This window comes from Dipodomys spectabilis, unplaced genomic scaffold (genome assembly GCF_019054845.1).
Source record: "Dipodomys spectabilis isolate Male_0828 unplaced genomic scaffold, ASM1905484v1 ptg000242l, whole genome shotgun sequence".
NCBI lineage: Eukaryota > Metazoa > Chordata > Mammalia > Rodentia > Heteromyidae > Dipodomys > Dipodomys spectabilis.
The window spans coordinates 4,937,805-4,960,735 of NW_024870919.1; the positions used below are offsets into that span (position 1 = coordinate 4,937,805).

Here is a 22,931-nt window from a genome sequence, read left to right on the forward strand (position 1 = left end):
CTCCTTCTTTATAGACTTTCCTTCATTTTCCTTGTCCCTTCCATCACTTCCTTTTTCTCCACAGGCCTACACTCCTCTGACCTGGTGGCCAATTGGCATACTTTCCCTCCTACTCTCCCTCAAATTCCTCTTCTCCCAAGTCTTTCCCCTCCTGCTGTCTCACTACTTCCTTCCCTTGATTTTCTCCAATTTCATTTCTCTGACCATGCAGCATATACACAGGTTGAACCCCTCCATCACTCCGGTGGGTCTCCTAACAGTTTTCAACCATCACTTCACAAACTGCCCGTTCCCCAATCACTTCTTCACAGCTAATCATGTGAGGATGACATCCTACCCCTTCCAACAACATACTCTGGCCCTTTGGTGGTATGTCCCATGCACTCCAGTGGGCCAGGACATGGGGCCACATTGATTAGTGGGCCCTCCTGATTATTAGGGACCCGCTGCTTTATACACCCCTCACTGGTTTTCATGTCCAATCAAATCCTTGATTTCTTTTACCAAATCCTAAAAATTCCCTTCTCTCCACCCAATGAACAGGCTTCAAATGTAAATTTAATAGAAAACAAGTAAATTATAGAAACACACTAGTTAGCAGAGATAAACACTTAGTAAGTCTTATCTTTAAGTGATCATCTGAGTGTCTCTGAACAGTTCATCTTGGAGCCTTCTCTATATATTCGTCCTAGCACCACCAAGTATGGTCTTGGCACTTTGGTTCTAATTCAGAAGCATGATGAATTTTTTCCCACACCAGCTGTCCAGGCAAGAAAGTGTGTGAAGTTTTTTTTTAATCTGCATTTCTTAGTTTATTTCACTTACTTGAGGTCTAGCTTTTGAATTTATTGCTGAAGGAGACTTGCTATAGAATAAACTACATTACTCTCCCCAAAGAAATTTGCCTTCCAATTGGATTTAATTTCTTATTTTATATTTGAACTTACCTGTTGCCATCCTGTTTATTTATTTTTTAAATACTTTGTATTTTTATTATTTTTAAGTAGTTGTAGAAAGAAGTTCCCATTCTACAAAACAGTACATGAATACAAGGTGTCTGACAACATTGTCACCCATCCCTCATAATCCTTCCCTTCTCACACTTTTTTGTAAAAATTGAGATAGGTGATTACATATATTTCACATATTTCACAATATTGTGGAATTGTGATATTTAAAGTCAAAAACACATTTTAACCTTGACAAGGCAAATTATCGTTATCATGGTCTAAAGGTTGTTAATTCTATGAGCTTTGACAATCCAAATTATTTTTCCCACCTCAGGTGATGTTTACATTTTTTCCCTTTTGCTTAGGGTAAGCTATTCCCTCTTTCCCTCTTTCACTCTCATTCCTACCTTCCCATCACTGTGTTTGGGATACTTAGTTATATTTCTTCTATGTCCAGTGCAGCTGATGGACCCCTTTGTTGTATGTTGTTCCATTTCCCACTTATTTTATTCCTCCTCCTGGCTTCCCTCCATTGAGTGCATATTTCTACCATCTACATAGTCAAGAACATGGAGGCATTAATGGTGATATAACCAAAAGAGTGGCTGTCCTTTGTTTCTCGATTCCTGTTTACTTTGTGATACCTTCTTGCGTTTGGCTTTAGAATCCACATATCAGGTAGACCCTGTGCCATTTGTGTCTTTGTTCTTGGCTTACCTCACTCAGATAATTTGGTCTAGTTCCATCCATTTCTCTACAAATGTCATTATTTTGTCCTGTCTAATGGCTGCATAGCATTCCATTGCATATAGGTACCACAATTTTTTGATCCACTTATCAGTAGTGGCTCATCTGGGTTGTTTCCAAATCTTGGCTATTGTGAACAGTGCTGCAATAATCATAAAGGTGTGTGTGTCTTTGTATACTGGTGCCTGTTGTTCTGTGTAGATGCCTCGGAGTGGTATGGCCAGTTCATAGGAGAGGTGGATATTTAGCTTTCTGAGGTACCTCCAGACTTCTTTCCAAGTGGTTGCATTAGTATACATTCCCACCAGCAAAGCAGTAATGCTTCTCTTTCCTTGCATCCCTTCCAACATTTGTCATTGGCTGAATTTAGGATTTGGGCCAGTCTGACTGGGGTAAGGTGTTATCTCAGAGTTGTTTTTATTTGCATTTCCTTTACAGCCAGGGATGATGAACATTTCCCCATGTGTTTCTTTGCCGTTTTTACCTCTTCTTCTGAGAAGTCTCTCTTTAGCTCCCTTGACCATTTCAAAATTGGTTTGCTAGGTTTGTAAAGGGTTTGTTTCTTGAGTTTACCATATAAAATGGATATTAGACCCTTGTCTGATATATTGCTAGTAAATATTTTTTCCCAATTATTTGGCTTTCTTTCTAGTTTGGTTGCTATTTTTATTATCTGTGCAGAAACTTTATTTTAAGGTAGTCCCATTTATTGAGTCATTCTCCAATTTGTTGTGACCCTGGGAATCTGTTCTGGAAGTTCTTGCCCTTGCCTATAAGTCCAAGTCTCTCTCATACTCGGTCCTGCAATAGTTTCAGAGTTTCAGGCTTGATGTTAAGGTCTTTAATCCATTTTGAGTTGATGTTAGTGTATGGTGATAGGCTAGGGTCCACTTTTCGTTTTCTGCATGTGGCCTGTTTTCCCATCACCAGTAGTTGAAGAGGTTATGATTCTTCCACCGTATGTCTTTGGCTCCTTTGTTAAATATCAACTGACTGTACATATGCAGCTATATTTCTGGGTCCTCTAACCTGTCTCACTGATTTTTGGGTCTCTTTTTGTGCCAGTACCAAGCTATTTTTGTTATTATGGCTCTATAGGAGAGCTTGAAATCCTGTACAATGATCACTCCTGCATCCTTTCTTTTGCCTAAAATTGTTTTGGCTATGCTAGGTTTTTTGTTGTTCCATATGAACTTTTGGACTATTTTCTCTATTTCAGTAAAGTAAGTCATTGGAATTTTAATGGGAATTGCATTGACTGTGTTTATTAATTTTGTCAGTATGGCCATTTTCACCATATTAATTCTGCCTATCCAGGAACATGGGAAGTCTTTCCATTTCCTGGTATCCTCTAAGATTCCTTTTTTTAGGCTTTTATAGTTTTCATGAAATAGAACCTTTAGATCTTTGGTTAAGTTACTTCCTAAATACTTTTTTTTGAGGTTACTGTGAATGAAGTTGTTTCCTTGATGTCCATTTCTGTTTGTACTTAATTGGTTTACAGAAAGCCGACTGATTTTTGTGGGTTAATTTTGTATCCTGGTACTTTGCCAATTTGGTTTATAAGCTCTAAGTGTTTGTGGATGGAGCTTTAGGGATCATTCATTTATAAAATAATGTCATCTGCAAAAAGAGAGAGTTTATGTTCTTCCTCTCCTATGTGGATCCCTTCAATGTATTTTTCTTGCCTTATTGCTCTGGCTAAAAATTCCAGAACTATATTGAAGAGGAGTGGAGAGACTGGGCATCCTTGCCTTGTTCCTGTTTTTAGGGGAATTGGTTGTAGTTTTTCCCTATTAACACAATATTGGCTTTGATCTGACATGTAAGGCTTTTATTGTCTTAGGAAATGTTCCTTCTATTAATATTTTTTCCAGAGCTTTTAACATGAATGAGTGCTGAATTTTATCAAAATCCTTTTCCAAATCAATGGAGATAATCATGTGGTTCTTGACCTTGGATCTGTTGATATGATGGATTACATTTTTTGACTTACATATGTTAAACCATCCCTGCATCTCTGGGATGAAGCCTATTTGGACATAATGTATGATTTTTTTATATGTTTCTGGATTCTGTTGGCTGCAAGTTTATTGAGGAGCTTAGCATCTGTCTTAATCAAAGAGATTAGTGTGTAGTTCTTTTTTTGTTGGGTCTTTGCCTGGCTTGGGGATGAATGTGATATTGGCTTCATAGAATGAGTTTGGGATTACTTCCTCTGTTTCAATTTCTCTGAAGAGCTTGAGGAGTATGGATATTAGCTCCTCTTTAAAGGTCTTATAGAATTCTGTAGTGAATCCATCAGGTCCTGGGCTTTTCCTGTTGAAAGGTTTCTTATTACTTCTTCTATCTCATTGTAGGTTATTGACATTTGTAATTGATTTATTTCTTCTTGGTTCTGTTTGGGCCATTTGTATTTCTTTTCTTTTCAGGCAGGAAAAAAAATTATTTACCAAAAGGCTGCCCCCACCATGCATGGTGGAGAAGCATGACTGAAAAGGAAGGGAGTCAACTCACCTCTGATCCAAAAGTTATCTAGTCCAAGGACAGGAAGAGGTGTGGCCAGGTGCTAGAAAATTGTGGCCAAACTGGATCCGGATGTGACCTCAGGGTCTGGAACCCTCCGAAGTTCAGATGGGAGGCATGTGACCAGAGGTGGCCTAGGATGTGACCTAACAGGAGAAGGTGATTGCTTCCAGTTCTGCCAGTTACCTATGTAACAGATATTGGGTGGAAACTTAGCCAAGAGGGAGGGAGGTGTCCCTGTTCAGAACTTACATTCCAGTCATTTGATAATTATGATAAAGGGTGAAGATTCTCTCTGGCTACTTCCTGTTTGCAAGCGGCATTGACAGTAAGGGTAAAAGACTGATATGTGGTCCCATCTGGTAGAAGGCAGAAGGCAACAGTTGTCACTTGGGCATTGAGTCCTTAGATAAAGTCTGGAGGAGGCAAGTCTCTTGGACGAAGTCTGGAGATGTCTCATGATGCATTGAGGGACTAAAAAAACACTAGAGATCAAATAAATGGCAAGAGGAAGGACTTGGGGCTGAAAATGTTGCTAGAAATGCCTTACCTTCTTCTGACACCTGGCGACTAGATAGAAAAGAAGTCAATTAACAAAGTTAAGAATATAAATTCCTGTCCAGTTGAAAGGTAGACTGGTATGGACATTAGATGGGAAGTCTTCTTACTTCTATTGACCTCCCGGCTCTGGTTAATTTTGATAAGGCAGGCACAAAGTGGCTGATGTGATATCATCTCCTCTTAATCCTCTACATGTTCCTTTTTTTCCCCAGACTGGCTGAGTCTAGGTGCTCGTTGCTGGGATGGTTAGTCCCAGTTGGTATTCAAGGAGGCTTGAATGCAAGGCCTGAGCACTGTCGCTGAGCATTTCTGCTCAAGGCTAGCATTCTATCATTTTGAGTGATGGTACGACTTGTGTTTGCTGGTTAGAGATAAGAGGCTCGAGCCATGCTTCCAGCCTGGTTCATTGCAGGTTAGTTGGGAAATGGAGTTTGAGGGATTTTTCAGCCCAGCCTGGCTTGCACTGCAATCTTTTCCAAAAAAGCTCTTTGTTATTTCCAATTAAAACAACAACGAGATCAAATATAATAAGTAGAGCTTACCTGGTCCTTATCAAGAATTGATCAAATATTCTGCAATGACAAAACTTGTTATATGTGAGAATCTTAGCACAGATATGCCCAATATATTAGAATCACATAGTCAGTACTAAACTACACAACACAAAACAAAAAAGGCAAAACTCAAAACTTAAAATTTTTGACAACAGTGTTTAGAAATCTTTGCTAACAAAGCACATCAGATGGTTGGGACTCAGTTTCCAGGGTCTGTGAAAAGAGCAACTTGTTAGCAATGCGTATTAGAATAGATGGTTGGAGGAGTAGCAAGCTTTGTGGAGGTGTAAGGGTTGGATGGGGCCAAACCCTTAACTCACCATGTGGCCGAGATAGTGAACTCAAGATGGCGAATTTTTGAAAAAAAAAATGCAAAGAAAACCTTAACAAAAAATCAGGCCTCGTTTGGCTAGCCTTTGAGAGGGAAGCTAGAGGGGGTCCCAGGGAACCAGTCCATTTTCCACTCTTTAGGGCACAATCCAAAAATTTGTAGAGATATAGAAAATTGGACATGAATACCAGAGAGCAAAGAGAGCCTAAAAGTAAAGAGACTTCTGACCATGTACCATTGCAGAGGCATAAATTGCATAAAACAGCAAAAAAAAAAAAAAAAAATTAGGTCATCTGGCTATCCAGGGAGTGCAGGAGGCATGTCAGCGGGGTTTCACAGCTCAGGCATGAATCACAGGACCCCATTAAATGTGTTAGTCAGTTTGGTGAGTGAAGGAGAGCTGACCAGGAAGAAGCGGTGTCCAGGCTTGCCCCAGACCCCTATAGAGAGAAATGGCTAAGCCTCCCAAACCAGGCATTCTCGGCTTCAGAGATGACCGTCTTTTCTGCTAAAGGCCATAGGAGCTCTCTGGAATGGCACCACATCTGAACAGAGATGGAGCAACAGAGAGCCGTGGAGAGTAATTTCATTCACCAGAGTAGAGAAGTGCTGTGGACGTGGATGTGAAGGCCAGCAATGGTATTGGTGAAAAGTCTCACGTGGTGTCTCAAGGCTGTTTGGTTTGCAGAAAAGGGGTGGTTAGGAAATTCTAGCATTTCCAACTCAAAAACCTCATCCCAGTCATGGCACCATTTGTAAGGTATATTAAATAGGTAGGTTTCATTAAGTAGCCCATGAAGAGAACACCAGACGCTATTCAGGCATGAAAAGAAGTTTATTTACCGAACTGCTGCCCCCCCCCCCCCCCATACATGGTAGAGAAGAATGGCTGAAAAGGAAAGGGTGGGATAGAAATTTGTATTTCTGTAGAAATTCATCCATCTCTGCTAGGCTTTCATTCCTTTGTGAATAGAGTCTGGAATTATTTGTTTTGATTTCTTGGATGTTTGTTGTAATTTTTCCTGTGGTATCTCTGATATTATTGATTTGGTCTCCTCCCTTATTTTGTTAGTTACTCTTGCCAGTGGTCCCTCAGTTTTAGTGACTTTTTTTAAACAGCTTTTAAAATTTAATTTTATTTATAATTTTCATAGTCTCTGTCTCATTAATTTCAGCTCTTATTTCGGTTCTCTTTCTGTCTAGCAACTTTAGGTTCAATTTTTTCTTGTTTCTCTAGCAGTTTTAGTTGCATCATAAGATCGTTTACTTGTTCTATGTTTTCTTGTTGTGTGCACTGAGGGCAATAAATCTGCCCCTCAGGACTGCTTTCGCTGTGTCCCATTGGTTTCTTTGTGATGTATCTTCATTTTCACTGAATTGTAGGAACTTTTTAATTTCTTCTTTAATTTCTTCTGTGATCCATGTATTGTTCAACAGAGTGTTGTTTAATTTCCATGTGTTTTCTTCTACTTTATGCCTTGTTATTGAGAACTAGTTAGATTCAACTATGCTCAGATAAAATACAGGCTATTATGTCGATCCTTTTGTATTTGCTTAAATTCCATGTATGAACTAAGAAATGATCTATTTCAGAAAAAGTTAGGAGGGTTGGAAGAGAAAGACCCTACTGGTGTGAATACCTGTAATTCTAGCTACTCAGGAGGCTCAGATCTGTGTATTCAGGTTCAAGGACAGCCCAGGTAGGAAAGGTCATGAGGCTTTTCTGGGGTTGCTCAGTACCACACCCTGCCTCAAGTCTGGGGTTGTTCACCACCTTTGCAACCATGGGCTGCTTATACAAGCCAGTATGGAGAGGCGCCACACCCCACTACGGGTCCAGAGTTGTTTGCTGCCACTATTGATGCCACTGCTGCTGCCACAGCTGCTGCCACTGCCCCAGCTGCTGCCACTGCCCTAGGATCAGCTGGGCCACTTATGCAAGCCAGGCAACCCACCAAAAGTCAGGTGTTAACCACTGCTGCTGTCTCGGGTTAGACTGGGCCACTTATGCAGGTCAGTATGGAGAGGCACAAACCTCCACCGGTCTGGACTTGTTCACTGCACCTGTCCCCACCTCAGCTAAGGCTGCCGACCCAGGCTGGTCTGAGAAAGTGCCAAGAGGCATTGTGCCCCAATTCTGGGTGGTTTGCCACCACTGCCAGCTGCTGCTGATGTTCCAGGTTAGACTAGGCTATTTACACCAGCAAGACAGAGGTGCCACACTGAGAGTCTAAGGTCGTTTGCCACTGTTGACAGCTGCTACTGCTCCTGACTGGGCTGGGCTAATTGTACGAGCCAGGCAGAGGCGCTGTTCCAGGGAGGGTGAGGGGAGTCTTTGTTCCAGCTCTGCCTTCTGAAACTTCTGTTTGTATATTATGGGTTGGCCAAGCTCTTAGGAGTCTCCTGGGAGACTTGGGATGTTTGTGGGTGTGTGGTCCTCAGAGGGGCCAGACCGGGGGCACTTAAGCAGCGTGGCACAAAACCCCGTCACTTAAGCTGCACAATATGGAGCCCCATCACCAACAAAGGATGGGGGAAAGATCTTTCCACTTTACTGTCTGTAGTTTTTTTCCTTTTCTTTTTGCACTTCCTTTATCTCTCTGAGTAATTGCCTTTTCTTTGTGAGTCACTTGGAGAAACAGAGCATTGAAATCCAAACTCTGTATTTGATTGGAGAGAGCTGTGATTTTTCCCAGCTCTTCCGTCATCTTCTTGCTCCCTCCCCTTCAGGTGGAGTTTTTCTTACCCAGCCGGTGGGCTTTGGTTAACAAAGGATAGGTATATCAAAGAATATGTTGTAAAGCCTGCAGATTGTAGTTAGACAATTCTGTTCATATAGCCGTCCTAATTTTAGGAACCCAAGGGGGTGTTCTACACTAAAGTATTTCAAAGGGATTGAATCCTTTAACATAAGGGCTACATCTTGCTCGAAGGATAGTGAAGTGGAGGAGGCTTACCTAGCCATGGCTAGTCTCTGTAATTAATTTAAACTTTCTTTAAGGTCATGTTCATTCTTTTTAGTGCTTGAAATCTGAGGCTTTTAAATGGATTGTAACTTCCAATTTATTCCTTGGGCATTAGTTAATAATTGAGAACTTGGGCCAGGAATACAGGGCCATCTTTGGACCCCACAGCTAAGCGTAAGCCAAATCCAGGTATCATTACATGCCTCAGCTCAGCCTGAAAAAATGTCCATTATTACTAACAGATACCAATAGACATACTTTCTAGGCTTTACCTCTGTGGAGTCCACTTTCCCAAATTCACCATCTGAGGTTCCTCACATATGAATTCTTTCCATATGTTCCAGCATTTCAGCATTTACCTGTTGGAAATTACCTACACACATTACAAAGTATTGTCAGGCTGAGGCCCCACCGGTTTTCAGAACAGTTTTAGGCAGTGTTCTCAGGCAATTTACCAGGTTGCAAATATCTACATGTAAACTGACAGAAAGCTTGAGCCTGTATGCATTTTTCACAAGTTCAGTGTCAACATTTGCACACTTATTACCACTGTTTTTGCTTCTTCCTTTAATATTGATGACTAGTAGCTCTACAGAACCAACTATATTTAGACTGGTCTCTCAAGCTACCCGATCAGCTCAGATGTTTCCCTGTATCTTAGGGTCTCTAGTTTCTTTAACTGCTGTATAGTACTCTGAACCTTGGAGACTTCTTCCATTTTTTTTATTTTAATTTTAATTTTTTGTGACCATACTGTACAGAGGGGTTACAATTACATGGGCAAAATAATGAGTACATTTCTTATCAAGCATTGCAGCCTCCTACTTTGTTCACCCTTCACATCCCTTCCTAGCCTCCCCCACCCCCCCACCCAATTCCCCCCCCCCCCACCTCGCACCAAAGTTGTCAAGTTCGTTTTTGGTATGACAACTTGTACTTCTCATAGTTGCATCGGGTCAACCTGTATCCTTAAACGACTTGTTTTTCCCCATCTCCTCCACAATCTTCTTCCATTTTATTCTCCTCCTTTTCTCTCAAACTTGCTTTCATGATCCCATTCTCCTTCTCAATGTGCTCCTTAACCTGCAAGTGTTTTGGCAGGGTCAGAGGAGATTTCCCTTGACTGGCCAACTGCTGCTCCTTCTCACAACACCTTTTCTTGCTCTTCAGCTCCTCCCTTAAGTTCACAAAGTGCTATTGAGAGGTATTTTTTACCACCTCCACCTGTTCCACTGGGACACGATGCTTCTGCATTACATTTATGGTGAAGATCTCAGCAGTCTTTTGGGGCTTTTACTCTAGTAATTTCTCTTTCTAGTTTTCCACTTCAGTGTATTTTTGTGACAGATTTTTCAACTGTTTGTTTAGGGCTTCTGTTTTTCTTTTTCATGCTCTTTCCCTTTCCATGACATTCTCTATCAAACAAGTGGTCCTTTAACTCTTTCTGAAGAGAAACATTCTCTTTCTTGAGCCTGATATTTTCCTGTTCTCTTTTCTTGGCCTCATCTTCTATGACACAGCACTTCCCCGTCTTCTCTGCTAACTATTTTCCTTCTTTCTCTGTTGCTTTGAATTTCTGGTGACACATTTGAAAGCTTATAATCGACATGTACTTCAACTTACTATATTTTTTTTTTTTTTGGTCCATTGGTGGGGCCTGAACTCTGGGCCTGGGTGCTGTCCCTCAGCTCTTCAGCTCAAGGCTAGCGCTCTACCACTTGAGCCACAGCGCCACTTCTGGCTTTTTTCTTTTTGCTTATGTCGTGCTGAGGAATCGAACCCAGGGCCTCATGCATGCAAGGCAAGCACTCCACCACTGAGCCACCTTCCCAGCCCATCTTACTATATTCTTATATCAGGTCCAGCTCCTTTTTCTTTTTTTTTTTCTTTTTATTTTGGGTCCGGTCATGGGGCCTGAACACTGGCCTGGACACTGTCCCTCAGCTCTTCAGCTCAAGGCTAGCACTCTACCACTTGAGCCACAGTGCCACTTTTGGCTTTTTTCTTTTTTCTTATGTGGTGCTGAGGAATCAAACCCAGGGCCTAATGCATGCAAGGAAATCACTCTACCACTGAGCCACCTTCCCAGCCCCCCAGCTCCTTTTTCATAGCCATAATTTCTTAATGGAATTCAGAGGGCCTTTGCATGTTTCTCCAGAGCTCTGAACACATTTTCCATGTGGTTAATGTGATTACTTAACCTGTCATTTTCTATCTTTCTCCTCCTTGGACATTCCTTTTCCTAATGTCTATTTTGCTTGCATTTAGCTCACTGATCTAGTCCTAGAGGTTCCATACTGCCATTTGCAAATGATCTGTACTGTCTTTGCCAAAGGTTTCTTGATCCCTATTCTGGTGCTCCTACCAAAACTCAAACTCCCTTCATAGACTCGTTTTTTTTTTCAGGGTGTCTCTGTTATCAAACACCAAGTGGGCAACCACTTTACCTCAAAACCTTCTATCTTTTCAAGCTTTCTTCTAATATCTGTGGTTGACTGGGTAACAAAGGCCATATTTAGGGCTCTTTGATTCTCCAGGACTTAAAGATCTATAGCCTATAGGTCCTATAGTCTTCTGGGAGAAGTTCCAGAAAAAGCATTAGGGTACTCATTGGGGAATAGTACCATCTCACTCACCTTCGATTGAAGACTTGGCTTTCTTGCCACTGCGGTATCCTTGCTAGCTTAGCCTGAAAATAATTGGTCAGCATTTCCATACCTCGACTGCTGTTAGTCTCATTTGGGCAAGTCTGGGGAAAGACTTGCTCCAAATAGTCTGGTTCAAAAGTGGGGCTACTGTCTGTTCCAAGGACCACCGTCAAGACACCAACAATATTCACTCCCTTTTCTACCAGGTGAGAAGCACCTGTAAAATTTGCTGACAGTCATCCCAGATGTGCTGTGTGTGAATATTACTGTCTCTAATGAGGTAATGAGCCCCTGTTGTTGTTTTTTTCTGGAAAGGATGGATTTTTCTGTTTTCAGTTATACAGGTCACTACTTGTAAAGGGAACATATATTAGAAAGGGGTACTGCCCACCATCTCCTCCATGTTCCTGTCTCAAGGGTAATAAGGGTAACATAACACGTTTTACCACCTCAGTCTGGTACAAGTAACCACTTTTGTTATGGGAGGACTTATTAGAGTTGCTGATGACAAAGAATAGGAGAAAGAGTACATCAGTGCATCTTCCTCTGAGGGATTCTGTAAACCTGGGGGAGAATGTTTTTGGATATGACAACCTAAGGCCTTGTTCTCCCATCCTGAGAAAAGGAGTAAACGGGTGCATACAAGACACAGATAGAACTATCAACATACATACAAAGACCAAGAGCCACAGACACTTAACCCTCATGCCTTATACCTCTCAATGTTGACCTCTACAGGAGGTCCCAGATGACCGAGAGAATGTCCCAGATTGCCTCTTGAGGAGGCCACAGATGACCTCTGGAGGATGTAACATATGTCCTCCCTTGGAGGCCCTAGATGACCTCTCATGGAAGTTCCAAATGGATTCCCAAGGAATTGTCAGATGTCCTTCAAAGTAGTTTCCAGATGTCTTTTCAATGAGACTGAGATTACCTCTCAAGTAGCCCCCAGATGGCGAATCAAGGAAGCCATCTATGAACTCCAGAAGAAGTTCCAGATAACCCTCTTGAGAAAACGACAGATGACCTTCAGAAAAGGTCCTATATAACTTCTCAAGGAAGTCCCAGATGATGTCCAAAAATGGTCATAAATTTCTCATCATGGTAGCCTGAGATGTCCTCCCAAAGAAGCTCCTGATGACCATGACTATTTTGAAGAGGTCTCAGGTTGCCTCCCAAAGGAGCCCTAGCTGACCTCTGGAGAAAGTCCAAGATAGCCCCTGGAGAAGGCCCAATATGACCTCCAGCATTGGTCTCAGATGGCTTCTCAAGGAAGTCGCAGATGTACTCTTGATGAGGTTCCAGATGGCTTCCCATGGAAGCCCTACATTATCTCTCAAGTAGGTTCCAGATGGTGTCCCAAAGAAGCCACAAATAGCTTCCAGAGGAGTCCAAAACAAGCTGGCAAGCTTGCCAAGATGCACCTCTAAAGGTACATAAATGACTTTTGTCCATGTTGGACCTCCGGAGACAAACACAAGAGGTAGACTCTCAACCCTGAGGGCTGACACTCTCACCTATAGGGATTTTTCCCTGGGGCCAATTCCTGATGCAATCCAAATGGATTATCTCGATGGAGTCTTCAAAAATAAGGACCTCTATAGTTCAAGAAAATCCATCGAGACGTGTTTTATATATTAAATCTTCTCCAAACCACCAACCCCCAAAATTATGATATCCAAAGCTGCAAATATCAAAGGGAAAGTCTCTTTTCCCATTCTTTTGTCTCTCCTTCGCTACATACCTATACTTCTTTCGAGGTCTTTTCCTTTTCCCTTCTACCAGTTCCTTCTTCTCTTTAAGACTCTCCACTCTCCACAGACCTGAACTGCATTGCAAGGCTCATAAGTTGCCATCCTTCACCTTCTGCGCTCCCTCAACTTACTCTCCACCCAGGTCTTTCCCCTTATGCTATCACACCACTTCCTTCCTTCCAGGACATTTTCCTTTTCTCTTACATTTTATTGCTCTGAACAAGCAGCCTATATAAAGTCTGTACCCCTTCTCTCTCCAACTGCCTGTTTTCAACTATCACATCCCAAACTGCCCACAGCCCAATCACTTCTTAACCGCTCAACACGTGGTGTTTAATGCACCAGTCCCTCCCACAGGATGTCTCACCTTCTTTGGTGGCATTCTTTGTCCTCTCCAGCTGGCCAGGAGATGGGTCCATGCTGATTATCAGACCCTATAAATTATCGGGCCCTGCTGATTATTACAGTATCCTCCTTGTGAACTAGTAACAATTGAAATTGGAAATTTGATTGTGGTATTACATACTTGTTGTGACATCACAAACCCATTTTGACATCATCACTACCACGACATAACAAAACCCTTGTGACAACATTGTCATTGTGACACCATGATTCCGTAGTGACATCTCAAATCTATTATGACCTCTTAGCTCCTTTGAAAAATAGCATGCCCTTTTCAACATCACAGGCCCTTTGTGTACCCCTATTCTTGTTGTGAACTGACAGTTGAGATCAGACATGCCATTTTAACATCAAAAAGTGTTTGTGACATCCTCAACAGTGTGACATCACATTTTCATTATGAGAGCATCAGCTCATTGTGACATCACCAAACTCAATGACAGAATCTCAGTATGACAACAATTCTCGTTGTGATGTCATAGACACATTGTGAATGCCTATTCTGTGATTTCATTGTATTTCAAATGTGGCATGAGAGTTGTTATCAGAAATGCATTTTTGTGCCTACAAACCATTTTGACATCATAATCACTTTGTGACATCACAGTACCACTGTGATATCACTAACACAATGTGACATCACAAACCTCTCCTGTCCTCATAACTTTTGTGATATGCTAACATTATGGTATCTTAGACCTTTTTGCCCTCATAATTTGTTTTCATACTCATATCTCATGTATGACATGAGATAACATAAATCAACTGTGACATCATGACCATTGTGACATCACACTGACAGATGTCATGATCATCGTGTCACATTGTGACATCATAAAAGGTTTTGATGTCACAGTTTATTGGCGATGCCATATGGTAAGGAATCAATGATGTCCCAATTGGTTAGTGATATCCAAATGGCATAACGGATCTCATTTGTCATGAAATCACAGAGAGTATGAGTTCACAACAGACTGTGGTATCTCCAAAGTCATGTGTTTTCGCAAATGTTATGAAGTCCTAGGAGGATTGTGATGTCATAGTGTGACACAATGTATATGATATCTGTCAGTGTGATGTCACAATGGTCATGACATTACAGTGGATTTCTGATACCATATATCATAACTGAAATATGATAAGTTTGAAAACAGATTACAAGCTCATGAAGGGCCTAAGACATCACAATTGGTGCACATCAAAAGACTTATGAGGACAGGGCAAGTTTTTGATGTCACAATGTGTTAGTGATATCACCATGGCACTGTGGTGTCACAAAGTGATTGTGATGCCATATATTTATGAGATCACAATGTATTTCTGACATCAACCCACATGCCGCATTTGAAATAGAATGAAATAAGAGAATAGGCATTTACAATGTGTCTATGACATCACAATGACAATATAATGTCATAATGCTATGAGGACATTATAAATTGATGTTGCAAGGAGGTAATTTTGTAATAATGAATATGTGTTGTCACACTGGTGATGGGGTCACAAAGGGTTTGTGATGTTACAATGGCATATATGAATTCAATTGTCGTATCCACAACAAGGATATGGGTACACAAAGGGACTATGATGTCACATATGCGATGTGTGTTTTCAAAGGTACTTAGGGGTCATGATAGCTTTATGATATACAGTTGTGATGAGGTCACAATGGGCTTTTGATGTCATAATGATTTTGTAATATCTCAAACACAAGTCCATTTTCAATTGTGACTATTTCACAATGTACATACAAGTTCACAGAAGGAGCTGGAAGTCACAATGGACATGAATTTTTTAAAATGTTAGGAGGTCATTTTAGGTTTGTGAATATACAATGAGACAGTGATATAACCATGACAATGTCAACTCATTACATTATGTCAAAATATTGTTTTGTTGTCACAATTAGTTGGTAATTCCATATTGGTGGTGAGGTTACAAAATATTGGTGATGTGTTGGGCATGTCAAAATGACATGATGATTATCAATTGTCTTAACTTAAAATTAGTATATGAATTCACAAAGGGACTGTGGTTTCTCCAAAAGTATGTGTTGTCACACATATATTGAAATCATAAAAGCTTTGTGATGTCAGAATTTGACACAATGGATATGACATCTGGCAATGTGATGCCACCATGGTCATGATGTCACTGGGAATTTGTGATATCAAATGTCATATGTGAAATCTAATGAGGTCAACAACAGATTATGAGGACAAAAAAGCCTAAGGTGTCAGAATTGAAGGAAGTCACAAAAGTTATGATGAGGGGCTGGGGTGGTGGCTCAGTGGTAGAGCACTTGACTTGCATGCCTGAGTCCCTGGGTTCGATTCCCCAGCATCACATAAGCAAAAAGAAAAAAAAGCCGGAAGTAGCACTGTGGCTCAAGTGGTAGAGCACTAGCCTTGAGCTGAAGAGCTGAGAGATAGCGCCCAGTCCCAGAGTTCAGGCCCCATGACTGGACCCCCCCCAAAAAAACAAGTTATGATGAGAGGATAGGTTTGTGATATTACGGCGGGTTAGTAATTTCACAATGGCAACATGATATACAAAGGGATTGTGATGTCACAATGGTTATGAGTTCCTGATTTGTTTATGATATCAACCTACATGCCACATTTGAAATAGAATGAAATCACAGAAAAGGCATTCATAATGTCTATGATGTCACCATGACAATGTGAAGTTATAATTCTATCATATCATTTTAGTTTTGTGATTTCACAAGGAGTAGATGGTATAAAAATGATATTGTGATGTCACAATTATGATGATCTCACAAACTGGATGTCAAAATGTCATGTCTGATTCTCAATTGTCAATATTTCACAGTGGGACTTTGGGTACTCAAAGGGACTCTGATAGCACAAAGCTATGTATTTTTCAAATGTTATAAGAGGTTATAATTGATTTGGAATGTCACAATGTGATCCTGGTATCAAAACAACAATGTGAAGTCACAATGGGTTTGTGATGTCACAGTGGTGATGAGGTCACAATGGGTTAGTTATGTCACGCGTTTGTAATATCAAAATTATTTGTCCAATTTCAATTGCTACTAGTTCACCAGGACACTGTAATAATCAGAATTGCCCCTATAAACCATTTGAAGATATAGTCATCATGGCCTCCTAGTCTGGACCAATGGAGAAGGGGGGTACATGACACTGGAGGGGGCAGGGCATGCTGCTAAAGGAGATAGGATGTCACGCCCCACATGATGAGCTGCCAAGAAGTGATTGGTCATGGACATTTGATAAGTGATAATTGAAAACTGAAAGGCAAGAAACATTGCAGTTGGGGAAGGGTACAGCCTATATATAAGCTGCATTTTCAGAGCAAGAGAAGTGGAGAGAAAAATGTTAAAGGCCTGGTTGGAAAGAAGTGATGAGACTGCTGGAGGGCAAAGACCTGGGAGGAGAGGAAATTGAAAGAGAGCAGGAGATGAAGGACGGCAACTGGCCACTTGGACAAGGGAGGGCAGGCCTGTCAAGAGTAGAGCAGCCTGAAGAGAAAAATGGAATGGTGGAAGGAAAAAAAGAAAGACCTGAAAGGTAGGACAGATCTGTAGAGAAGGAGATTGAAGAGAAAGGAAAAAGCTTTGTCCTTTGAAGTGTGGAGCTTTGGAGATCATTATTTTGGGGGTTGGTTGTTTGCAGACCAGTTAACAAATGGCTTAACTGCTCTTTGGAGGTCTGAGGGTCCGTGGTTGAGAGTGAATTTAGCTCTCAGCATCCAGCCCAGGCCAAGGTAGTCACTTGTTACAAAATTTATGAGGCCAAGACAGGTTTGTAATGTTACATTGCATTAATGATATCACAATGTCAATATGAGGTCACAAAGGGATTGTGAGGTAACAATGATGATGTGGTCACAATGGGTTTCTGAAATCAACCTACATGCCACATTTATGATAGAATGAAATCACAGAATAGGCAATTGCATTGTCTCTAGGACCTCACAATGAAAATGTAATGTCATAGAAGGGAACCTTACTTCATTGTTGGTGGGAGTGTGAACTTGTTCAACCACTTTGGAAAGTAGTATGGAGGTTCCTCGAAAGACTCCACATAGAGCTCCCCTATGACACAGCAGTCTCACTTTTGGGCATTTACCCAAATGTTTACAAACAAGACCACAATAAAGCTACCAGCACAACTATGTGTATTGCAGCATTATTTACCATAGCTAAGATATGGAACCAACCCAGATGCCCCTCAGTAGATGAATGTATCAAGAAAAGGTGGTATATATACACAATGGAATTCTATGCCTCCATCAGAAAGAATGACATTGCCCCATTTGTTAGGAAATGGAAAGACTTGGAAAAAATTATAATAAGTGAAGTAAGCCAAGCCCAAGGAAACATAAGTCCCATGATTTCCCTTATTTGCAATATCTAGTATATGTATGAGTCAAGCAGAAAAGTCAGATAAGGAGATGTTAGGAAAATGAACCCTAAGATATGTATTTTTAATGTTTTTTTCTTTCAAGCATTTGTTTTTAACACAATTAAAAGATTATTCCTTTGTTGCTTTGTATGTCCCTCCCCCACAGTATAACCCCTGCTTTCACTGTATTTGATGTCGGTGTAATTTGTGGAGGGGAAAGAGAAAAACAAGTCGTTTAAATAAGGATACAGGTGGACCTGTTGCAACAATGAGAAGCTCAAGTTGTCATGTCAAAAACGATCTTTGCAACTTGGGGGGGGGAGGTTTAGGGGGAGGAGGGAGGATGGGAAGGGATGGGAAGGGTAAATAAAGGAGGAGGCTACAGTGCTTGTTAAGAAATGTACTCACTATCTTGCCTATGTTATTGTAACCCCTCTGTACAGTATTTTCACAATAAAAAAAAGGAAAAAAAAGAAAATATGATGTCATAATGCCATGATGTAATTGTCATTTGGGGATGTAACAATGGGCTGATGGTATTATAACAACAATGTGAGCTCACTCTGGAGATGATGTCACAATGCGTTTATAATGGTACACTGGCATGTCTGATGTCAGTTGTCTTTGTTCACAATGATGGTATGGTTACCCAAAGGGACCATGATACCACAAACACCACGTGCCTTTTCCAAGGTGCTAAGCGGTCACAATAGGTGTGGGATGTCACAAGCGATCATGATATCACTGTGGCAATATGATGTTACAATGGGTTTGTGATGTCAAGTGGTGATAAGGTCACCCTTGGATAGTGATGTCACAATGAAGGTGTAATATCACCATTAAATGTCCAATTTCATTCTACTAGATCACAATGAAGATACAAGTTCACATAAGGAGCTAGAAGTCAGAAAGTCCATGAATTTTTTAAAATATTATGAGGACATAATAGGCTGGTAAAAATGCAATGAGACAGAGATATCCCATTGGCAATGTGATGCTAACATTATATGAGATATTATTGTTTTGAAGTCACAAATGTTGATGCCATACAGGTGATGAGGTCACATAAGTATGTGATTTCACAATGGGATGTTGATGTCACAATCTCATGCAAGATCTCTAATTGACAATGACTATTTAAGTTCACAATGGATAATGATGTATCCAAAGGCATATGTTGGCACAAGTGTAATGAGTCTAAACATGTTTGTGATGTCCTCATGTGACTCAGTGGTCATGACATCTGGCAGTGTGATGTGACAGTGGTCATGATATCACAGTGGAGTTTTGATATCACAGGTCATGCCTGAAGTGTTATGAGTTAAACAATTTATGAACTCAGAGTTGCCAAAGGGATCACACTGGCAGCATGTCAAAAAATTTATGAGGATGAGTGTTTTGTCATGTCACAGTAGGTTAGTGATATCATCATAATGGCAATGTGGTGTCGTCAAGGTGTTGTGATATTTTAATGCTTTTGTGGTCACAATGTATTTCTGATATCAACCCACATGCAACATTTGAAATAGAATGAAATCACAGAATAGGCATTCCAATGTATCTGTGACATCACAATTACATGTGATTTGATGTCATTGTTGTTTTGTGATGTCATGATGGGCTGATGTTATCATAATGACAATGTGATGTTACACTGGTGATGATGTCACAAAGGTTTTGCGATGTTAAAATGGCATGCCTGATCTCAATTGTCATTAGCTCAACATGAGGATATGAGTACACAAAAGGCCTGTCACGTCAGAAAGGCCATGCTTTCTTTCAAAGCTTCTGAGGTCATAACAGTTTTGGGATTTCACAATGTGATCATGTTGGTAAAATGGCAATGTGATAACAAAATGGGTTTGTGATGTCTCCGTTTGTGATGTCTCTGAGGTGATGAGGTCACAAAGAGTTAATGATGTCTCATCAAGTTTGTGATATAACAATGACATATACAACTTCAATTTCTTCTAATTCCTATGAGGATACTATAATAAACAGTGGGTCCAGAATTATCTGTGGGGGCCGATATTCATTGTAAATTCTTGGCTTGGCCCAACGGAGAGTGTGGGGAATGCCGCCAAAGGTGGAGGTGTCAAGCCTCACACGGTGAGCTGTCAAGAAGTGATTGAGCACTTGAAAAACTAATAACGTTACTAAATATCATCTACTTGTAAAGTGTTATTTTGGCAAATGTGATTTTAAAAAGTTTATTTGAAAAGGAATATACTTTCAGGAAATTAAATGTAGGTTATCATTTGTTTGAAAATGACAACATTTTTTACACTACAGAACCAAGTTTTACTGAAGTACCAGTGGTTTGAAGCACTAAGGATCTTCTCAATTAATGTTTTTTCTGAATTATATTTGAACTCTATGACAAGTATTCCTAGCATTGGTAGACTAATTATGGATCTATCATTCCAGCAACTATTTTTTGGCCTGCTGATGCTGGACTGACATCATTCATTAATCATTAGGAGAGGGGTATTACAAATAATCTTGTGACATTTGTGGTATTTTTCACTCATATGGGATGGTCATCTGAAAATTGAAAGTTTGAATTACTGTACTTTCACATTTTGTGATCTCATCTTGCATTTTAAGTTGCCTTGCATTTCCCAATTGCTTACTGCTAATTCCTGCATTTCAAGGAATTGGGGCCCTGAAATGTAGGAAATGAGAAATTGAGATGGGTCTTCAATTACTTTCTGTTTGCATGTTGCATGGGCCTAGGTGAGAATTCTTGCCCTAGTTATCTGATGATGTGGATAACTGGGACCTGGGATCCTAAGACCCGTGTAGCTTGTAGAAGAATAATACCTTTTAGACATCATATCAGCAAAATTTGAGTATAGTCAGTAGGAATGCTTCTGAAATATGGAGAAAAACAGTTTGGGACTAGGGAGTTAAAACAATAAACAGAGCAGCAGAGTAAAATCCCTTATAGATCAGAGGAAAACAACATTGTTGTTTTTTTTTTTTTTTACCATGTGAATTCAGAAGACCAAGAACACTTAGAAAGTATCACAAGTTTATACCGAAAACATTGCATTGATACTTTTTGTATTCTAATATATATTCTAATCCTGATTATTTATATTCCAATATGTTTATTGGAATAAATATCAATTAATCTGTCAAATTATCAATTAATTCCAGTAAGATTCACTGTGTGAAATATAAAATCAGCACATATGAATATAAAATATACAATTATATATAATATAAGAAAATGTTTTGCATTGTTCTGTTGTGGTAAGGGTATAAAAGACAACTGTTTTAGAGTATTATTCCATTACCTCTACATCAGTTTTTGGTAGAATTTTAACTAAAGCTTTACCCTTCAGAGATGTACAGCCTAGAGGCAAGAGGAAACACTGTGATTAAAACATTACCAATTTAAGGCCTAATAACAAGGAGAAACATATGAACTTCTCCTGGAGCTATAGAATATATTTTGTGATAGAAAATCAGTGGTGTAAGCTCCTGCCTGGTTGGATGGTAGACAGGCCAGGACATGAGGTAATCATGCATATGAATAATTTTTTCACCTTCTTGGCTTTAGCTACTTTTGAAATGATAGGGTGTAATAAACAATTATATTTTGAAAAAATACCCTCTAGTCTGAACACTTCTTTTTTTTTTTTTTGTCAGTCATGGGGCTTGAACTCTGGGCCTGGGCGCTGTCCCTTAGCTCTTCAGCTCAAGGCTAGTGCTCTATCACTTGAGTTCTGCGCCACTTCTGGTTTTCTGGTGGTTTATTGGAGATAAGAGTTTCGCAGTATTTCCTGCCTGGGCTGGCTTTGAACTGTGATTCTCAGATCTCAGCCTCCTGAGTAGCTAGGATTACAGGCATGAGCCACCAGAGCCCAGCTTTGTCTGACCTGTTCGTCACTCTATGATCATTTGTAACTAAGATTAGTTTTGCTCCAATAAGACAATTTATGCTGTCAGGGTAAGATGATCTGATTGGTCTGTTCCTACATGGAGCAAGGGTAATGGATCAGGCAGACATTTGTGCCAGTAAGACCTCATTTGGGAAATTTTAAGCTGCAGTATTTTAGAAATAGCTCTTAAGCATGGCTTACTTTGAATCCATTACCTCCACAAAGCTAAATCAGTTAATAAATAAGTACTTAAAAATCCATCACCTTTGGACGTAGCTATAAACGCTTCAAAGTATGATCAAATTTCAAATGAAAAAGACTTAAAATAGTTATTGACAAAAATTGCAAATGTGAGCAATCGAACACACAATATAAGTTTTTTCCACCATACACAGAATTTTACAGAAATAAGATGAATAGCAAATATGGGAACAATAAGGTTTCCTTGTTACAAATAGGTAATCTAGAATATATGCCTGTCTTAAGATTGCATCATTAACTACTTAAATTTACAGGATACTACATGCTTCAGCAGCTCGTCTACCTGAATTACAATACAGAGATTAACATTGCTTTTGCACAAGGAAGATATGAAAATTTGTGAAGTATTACATATTTTTCATTCTTCAGATGCAAGAAATGAAAAACCGTTATTAAAAAGTTGATTACAAATATACAAGTGTAATAATACATGTAAATAGTAGAAATAACAGTTATTTTGTCATCAGCATATTCAATCTTCACCTTTTTAGAAAAGCCTTTACATAACATAAACTTTATAAAACTTTATAAAACATTGTCATTTTATCCCAAAGAAATAAAATTCTATAAGGACCTAGGAATTAAAGGAATCTTAAACTGTTTCCATATGGAAAGCAATCTGAAAGGACACATTTATTAATGAACCTATATATTATAAAACAATGTCGAATTCAAACTATTTTATCTAGGAGAGAAAGAAATAGATTATGGACATTATACAAACAGAATATTAAATATTTTAAAATATACTGTTTTCAGACAAGCACCAGAAATATCTTTAGTTTCTCTACTACTCATTTTAACAGATAAGTTAAAATTATTTCTGATTTAAAAAATCACAAACTCTATAGAAATCATTATTGATGTATACAAACAACTCGAATATATTTTGACATCAAAGTCAGGCAATTCACTTGGAAGAATACCATGGAATCCATGAATTT

At 39.7% G+C, this 22,931-nt stretch overlaps 1 pseudogene; it reads left to right on the forward strand.

Moving 5' to 3' along the window:
- Window positions 1-22,249: 22,249 nt before the first annotated feature.
- On the forward strand, window positions 22,250-22,346 carry LOC122124766 (annotated as a pseudogene).
- The last annotated feature ends 585 nt before the right edge of the window (window positions 22,347-22,931 follow it).